The sequence below is a fragment of the Molothrus aeneus genome, chromosome 27 (assembly GCF_037042795.1).
Source record: "Molothrus aeneus isolate 106 chromosome 27, BPBGC_Maene_1.0, whole genome shotgun sequence".
Classification (NCBI taxonomy): Eukaryota; Metazoa; Chordata; class Aves; order Passeriformes; family Icteridae; genus Molothrus; species Molothrus aeneus.
Genome location: NC_089672.1, coordinates 2,201,970 through 2,209,459, shown reverse-complemented (window position 1 = coordinate 2,209,459; position 7,490 = coordinate 2,201,970).

The window sequence follows — 7,490 nt, the reverse complement described above, 5'->3', positions numbered from 1 at the left end:
TGAAAGGAATGGGTTAAAATGATAAGGGAAATAATTTTAGAATGTCCAGCTCTTAAAATCGTCTATATTATATTATATTATATTATATTATATTATATTATATTATATTATATTATATTATATTATATTATATTATATTATATTATATTATATTACATTACATTACATTACATTCTCACAAGCACTTGAACAGAACCATCCCCTGTCCTTTGGAGCTCCACTAACACTGGGATGGGTGTCTGGAAAGGATTTAAGAAAGGGGTAGAGGGACATGAGGTGTCTGAAAAAGGATTTAGAAGGGGATAGAGGGACATGAGGTGTCTGAAAAAGGATTTAGAAAGGGATAGAGGGACATGAGGTGTCTGAAAAAGGATTTATGAGGGGGTAGAGGGACACTGAGCTCCCCAGGACCAGCTTTTCCCTGCTCCTGTCACTGCCAGGAGCCTTCCCTCATTGTCAGGTCCCTCCACAGGCCTTGCCAGTGCCAAATGGGGCCAAATGGCTCCCACATTTCACTTCAGAGGGGGAGGAGGACATCAGGGAGGATTTCTTCATGGGAAAGGTGTCAAGCACTGGAACAGGCTGCCCTGGGAAGCAGTGAAACACCTTGGAGGTGCTCAATAAACAACTGGACATGGCACTCAGAGCTGGGGTTTGGGTCAAAGGTTCGAGGTCTTTTCCACCCTTGGTGATTTTTTCTGGAGCTTTTCTGCATCAGGCAGCGCTGGGTGTGAAAAACGCCAATCACTTGTTTTTAAAATTTTAAAAGTTTAATAGTAATAAAATGGTTATAAAAATAGTAATACAATTAGAGTAATAATCATTTGGACAAATTAAATTAGGACAATATGAGACAATAAAGACAAAGAGTTATGGACAGTCTGGGTACCTTTTTCTGGGCAGCACAAGCCCAAAAAAGGACACAGTTAACAGAGGATTAACCCTTAAAAACAATAACCTGTTGCATATTCATACACTTCATACATGATGCATAAATTCCATTCAAATACAGGATTCTGTCTGGTCATCATCAACTTCTTCCTCTGAATTCTAACAGCACCTTCAAGGCAGGAAGAAGTTCATTTCTTCTGATAATGGAGCTATAAATTCTCTTTCTCTGAAAGATTCAGGTGTCCTGGGGCTGCTCTCTGGAGCGAGTGCCTCATTCCTTTCTTAAAAAAATCCCACTAACATAGTTCTTATTTTAACTACAAAATAAATAACTACAAAAGTTACCTTTTAATTACAAGACTACATTTATTACTAAAATGTTAATACAGCACTACTAATCAATACATCAAAATACATATGGTAAATATCTGCCTAGAGCCATACAATGTGCACTTTTCACACTGGGGCACTGAGGACTCAGCTTGTTCAAGGGCAGCGAGAGCAGACCAGGTCCTCGGTGGGAATCAGGGAGGTTTTCCCTGCAGATTTACTGTAAACTCACCCATTTCAGGCAGCTGTGAGTCAGTGAGCTCCCTGAGCAGGGGAGCAGATCGTTATCTGCACCCAGCCCGTGTTTGTGAGCACAAACACAGACAGGCTCTCACAAACTCCCACACAGCTCAAGTGTTCATCAAGAGCTGAGCAGCTTTGGCTTTAATTAGCAGCCAGCAGGGAGGGCAGAACGGCAGCTCCAGCCAGGAATGTGAGTGCTCCTAAAGGTTGGGAAGAGCTGCCATGGAGTGCATAAATAATTAAACGTTAGTAATTAGTAGAATGCAGCCAGGTCAAGGCAAAGTGAAGTTTTTCAGGTTTTTTCTTTGAACTAAGGAACATTGCATTGAATCAAAGTTATTTCAAGTTGAATCAAAGTTATTTCAATTTAAATCAAAATTATTGCAAGTTTTCTGTTTAAGATTTTAAACAATCTTATTTTTTTAAGATTAAAATTTTCAAGATTTAAAAAACAAACAAAAACCCAAGAATCCTCCTGGAATCAGCTCCTCAGTTCCTCCTCTTACACAGTCCCAACCAGTCCTGGGATGAACAATCTGCAAAAGCAACTTGGACACTGAAGGTGTTTTCCAGCCTCTTTCTTGTCTTCAGCCACCAGTCAGAAACAAGAGAATGAAATGCAGGGAAGGGCTGGGGACAGGCAGGAGGTCCCTGGCTGTGCCATCACCTCTGCAGCAAACAGCACCACAACAAAGTGCATTTATTCTGGCATTAAATGCAGGTGGGTCCAGGTGAGGCACCGCCAGAAGCAGCTTTGTGGCCATTTGGCATCAGGAGGGGACAAGGAGGCAGCAGAGCCTGGGGGAGCTCAGGGCAGAGCTGGTGCCCCACACCCACCCGGTGCCTCCACCCGTGGTGCTGCTGCAGCATGGGCAATCCCAAACCTGGGCTGTCCCCTGTCCATCAGGAATGACCCTGGAGCAATCCCAAACATGGGCTGTTCCCCATCCATTGGGAATGACCCCAGAGCAATCCCAAATTTGGGCTGTCCCCCTGTCCATCAGCAATCCCAAACCCAGGCTGAGGTGGGCTGTCCATCAGGATCCCACTCTGGAGCAATCCCAAACCTGGTCCATCCCTGTGCCCATCAGAAATCCCAAACCCTGGGCTGTTCCCTGCCCAGCAAGAATGACCCCAGAGCAATTCCAAACCTGGACTGTCCCCCATCCATAGAGAATGACCCCAGAGCAATTCCAAACCTGGGCTGTTCCCCATCCATTGGGAATGACCCCAGGACAATCCCAAATCCACCCTGTCCCCCTGCCCATCAGGAATGACCCCAGAGCAATCCCAAACCCGGGCAGTGCCCCTGTCCATCAGCAATCCCAAACCCAGGCTGAGGTGGGCTGTCCATCAGGAACCCACTCTGGAGCAATCCCAAACCCTGGGCTGTTCCCTGCCCAGCAAGAATGACCCCAGAGCAATTCCAAACCTGGGCTGTCCCCCTGTCCATTGGGAATGACCCCAGAGCAATCCCAGACCTGGGCTGTCCCCCTGCCCAGAGCAATCCCAAACCCAGGCTGAGGTGGGCTGTCCATCAGGAATGACCCCGGAGCAATCCCAAACCCAGGCTGTCCCGCTGTCCATCAGGAACCCACCCTGTCCCCCTGTCCATCAGGAATGACCCCAGAACAATCCCAAATCCACCCTGTCCCTTGAGCATCAGCAATCCCAAATCCAGGCTGTGCCCCTGTCAATCAGGAACCCACTCTGGAGCAATCCCAAACCTGGGCTGTCTCCCTGCCCATCAGCAATCCCAAACCTGGTCCATCCCCGTGCCCATCAGAAGCTTCTCCACAGGACACCCCAGCCCTGAGGAGCAGCAGAAGGAACCCCTGGAGCAGTTCAGAGCCCCCAGGCCCCATCCCAGGCTGAATTCCCCTCTCAGCCATCCCCAGGCACATTTTCCTGGCACTTCCCAGTTAAACTCCATTTAGGGATTTGTTAAAACCACCCCACACTGGCAACACAAACCACCCCCAAAGAACAGAAGCCCCCCCAGACTCCCCTTTTTCCCTCTCCAGGCTGGTTCCCCATCACAATTCCCATCCTTTAGCCCTTCCCCACCTGCTCCCCTCCAGGCAGGTCCCTGCTCCCCCCCAGACTGTCCCAGCCACCCCATTGTGGCTGCGTTAGCAGGGATCATTGGTGGTGTGTGGGATCATTGCTGCCAGGACAAGGAGACACAAAACATGGTCCTAACAGGATGCTGAACCTTCCAGTGCTGCCTCCAGTTTCACCAGTACAACCCCCTGCTCTCGGGAACTGGTCTGGATTTGCATCAAGTGCTGTTCTGGGAAATTATAAAATCAAACCAGTTCCTGTTGGTTCTTGTCTGATATGAGTAAAAACGAGTGGCCAGCTATAAATAGATGTGATTGAGTGACATCTCCAGGGCTTCCTGCCTGCCTTTCTTGTGTTGTGGGGCACAGACCCGACTGATTTCATGTGGGAGTTGTTTTTTTGGGCGCATCTTCACATCATCACAGCAACTTGCCAATGTGGCCATCACCAGAGGAAGCCCTGGGCTTCCAGCCCTGCCTGGAGAAAAGGAGACTCAGGGGTGCCCTCATCACTCTCTGCAGCTCCTGCAAGGTGCCTGTGCTCAGCTGGGGCTGGGCTCTTTCTCCAGGCACTGACAGAACCAGAGCACACAGCCTCAACTGTGCCAAGGGAAATACAGGTTGGATTTAGGAAAAAAATATAGGTTGGACATTAGGAAAAAATATAGGTTGGATATTAGAAAAAAAATATAGATTGGATATTAGGAAGTTGGTGAGATCCTATCCTATAGGCAGGATATTAGGAAAAACCTAATTAGGATATTAGGAAAAAAAAATAGGTTGGATATTAGGAAAAATTTATCATTCTTTCAGTTTTTCACACAAAGGGTGATGAAGTTCTGGAATGGCTGCCCGGGGAGGTGGTGGAGTCCCCATCCCTGGGTGTGTTTAACAAAGCCTGGATGTGGCACTGGGTGCCAGGGTTCAGTTGAGGTGCTGGGGCTGCTATGGACTCGATGATCTTGGAGGTCTCTTCCAACCCAGTGATTCCAAAATTCTGTGAATTCTGTGAATTCTGTACCCAACCTGTGGGATCATCCAAACCCAAGGGAACACCCAGCACCTGCAGCCCCAGGGACACAGATGAAACTGGAAAAATGAATAATAATTGAATATGAATAATGGTGGAGGGTCCCTTGCACAGGTTCTTTCAGGTGCTGGTCCATGAAATTGGTTCTCATTTTTGGCTGCATTTGGCAGCGTGGGAGAACAAAGTTGAAGGTGATTTGTGCAGGTCTGTTGAGGTTGGTCAGGGTTGCTCAGGTCCATGCAGAGCTGGTGCCAAGGAACAGAGTTTGGAAGAGGAATTAGAGGAGACCCTGAGCTGGTGTGTGGGCAATAAAACCAGCCAGAACAAATACTTAAAAGCAACAGCTTTAGAGGGATTATAAATCTTCCTGTTCCAATCTGCTCTCAGGCTTCAGGGGGTGACTTTCCCTTGTGTCTCAGGACTGGGAAGGTTTTACTCAGCAGAGTAATTTCCTACCAGGGTTGATCTGTGGCAGCAAGGCTTAGGTGGCACTGCCTGACCCAGCCTCTGAGCCCTGGGTCCCTCTCCTGTCTCTGTGAGGGTTTCTTCACTCCCAGCTCTGTGTTTGGTGAGGGAAAACATCCTGTTTATAACAGAGCACCCTGTGTGGGCAGCTGGAAATTCTGTGAGGACTCACATCATCAATAACTTTTGCCCTCTCACTTTCACCTGGCTGAGCTGCTGACACAGGCTCCACTTGCTGTGATGTTCTGCTCCTGGACTTTCCAGAGAAGGGATTCAGCAGGTTTGGGTGCAGATGTCATGGCTGTTTTTCCCAGTGCAAAGCAGCAGCTCACACAGCAGGCCACTGACGTCCCTCTGCCCACTCAGTATTTCCTGTTCCTCAAGAACATGACTCATGAACCCGATTGCAGCTAAACCCAAGAGCTGCAGTCCTCACTGCTCATCTCCTCCAGCCCATTTTCCTGGAGTTATCCTCCTGGGAGCAGGGTGAGCTCAGGCAGAGCTGGCAGCCAGCTGGTCTCAGGAGCTGAACCTGGGGAACCAGCTCTGGGAACCAGTCTGGGCTTTGATGTCTGGAGGCACCACAGGATTAGGATGCTTGGCTTTGGTCCCAAGCACCAACTCCAGTTTGGGTTTGAGCCTCAGGGGGTTCCCGTTCACCTGCACGTTCCAGACTGGCAGCTGTGCCAAGACCCCCACTTTGCTCCATTTGGTGAATTTGGTGACAGGGCCTTCACAATTTGGGCTGATTTGAGCTGTGCCTGGGATGGTTTCTGCTGGTCTCTCACCCTGGCTGTGAACCACTGACGCTTCCTGTTGTGGTTTCCTGCCTCAGCTGAGACACCTCCTCTCTGCTCCCCCTTCCTGTTCTCATCAGGGCCATTTCAGAGCTTCATGGGGACAACAAATAGGTAGAGGAGGCTCTGGTGGCCATAAATCCAGCTCCTGGCAGCCCTTTGCTGCTGAGGGCTGAGCAGGGCAGGGTGCATGGGCAGAACGGTTCCTCCTGAGCCCTTCCAACACAGAGATCCAGCCAAGCCCTCCCCAGCTCCAGAGATGTCAGGGGATGGCAGGAGGGCCCTGTGCTGCTGGGAGGGATGAACCAGGCTGGCATGAGCCAGAGCAGGGCTGACAACCAGGGCAGGGCTGACCACATGCCCAGGCACAGCTCTGGGCACTGCCTGGGAGCAGAGACCACAGCAGCGGGCTCAGCCCATGGGGAAACAACTTCTCCCACCATGGCCAGAAGAGTAAAATTGGGAAGAATCAGGGCAAACACCCAACGTCCTGCTCCAAAATCTGGTGTTTCTTTGCTCCTTACATGAGTGACGTGTTTGCAGGAGGCGCAGGTGGAGAAAATCTCTCCGATCTTTTTGGGGGCATCGTCTGCGCAGGAGCAACCCCAAAGTTCAGGCTCCAGGGAACAAATGAGACCCTTTGGTCACGATAATGTTTCCACTGATCACAGCAAACTGGGCTCTGTCAACACCCTCTGGGTGGGATTTTAGGTGATTCAAGATAGAGATACAAGCCCTGTACAGAGACAAGCCCTAAACCTCTTCGGCACCAGGGGCTCTGCAGGAACTTGGTCAACGAAGGGCCCTCTCTGCCAAAGGGATCGGAGCATCAGGAACCAGCCAGAGCCAGGTATTGTAGGGAAAAATTCCACAGATTGTTTAAAAAACAATTCAAGGAAGGTTTCTTCTTGTTTCTGCTGACTGATGGTTGATGTCTACCCAGAAGCACTTGGGTTTCTCTCCTTTCGCTGTGCTTGGTGCAGTTGTTTATCTAAATGTTGTTTTAGACATTTCATATCCATCTCATGTTTTAATCTCAATGCATTTAAGGTTTTGGCCTTCTAGACTTTCATGGCAAAACTCATTTATTCTGAGAGGCCAAAGAATTTCCTTTTATTGTGAGCAGGGCTGGAGAGAAAATGGTAGGAAGTCAAGGCTAAAAACATCAGGATGGATTTAAGGAGCACATTTTTAATAGTGAAGGTAATCAAGGACTGGAGGAACTAACTGTAGGATTTGGGGCATTTTCTCTTGCTTGGGATCTTTAAATCAGGTTCAGATGGTTTCTCTATTCCTTGGCATCTATAAATCAAGATCAAGTGGATTCTCTGTTGCTTGGGATCTTTAAGTCAAGATGAGGTGGATTTTTATTTACACTTCCCAGCTCCAGTAAGGGCAGAATAGAGGGATGTGGGATGCTGTGAGATTGAAATGACCCCACAGAAAGCCAGCAGGAGAACCTCTAGACAGGGAAGTCTGAAACCCAATTAAAACATTTTGCAAAATGATGCTTCAGGGACCAATTTTCCCTGCCAGGTCGGGCCCCAGCAGTGGATTGTCACAGCAGGTATTGCTCAGAAGTGTCTTGAAAAAAATCACCTTGGGGGAACAGCACATCTGTGCTCAATGCTGAGTGATTTCAGCTCCTCTGTGATCCGGGTGATGCAGAAA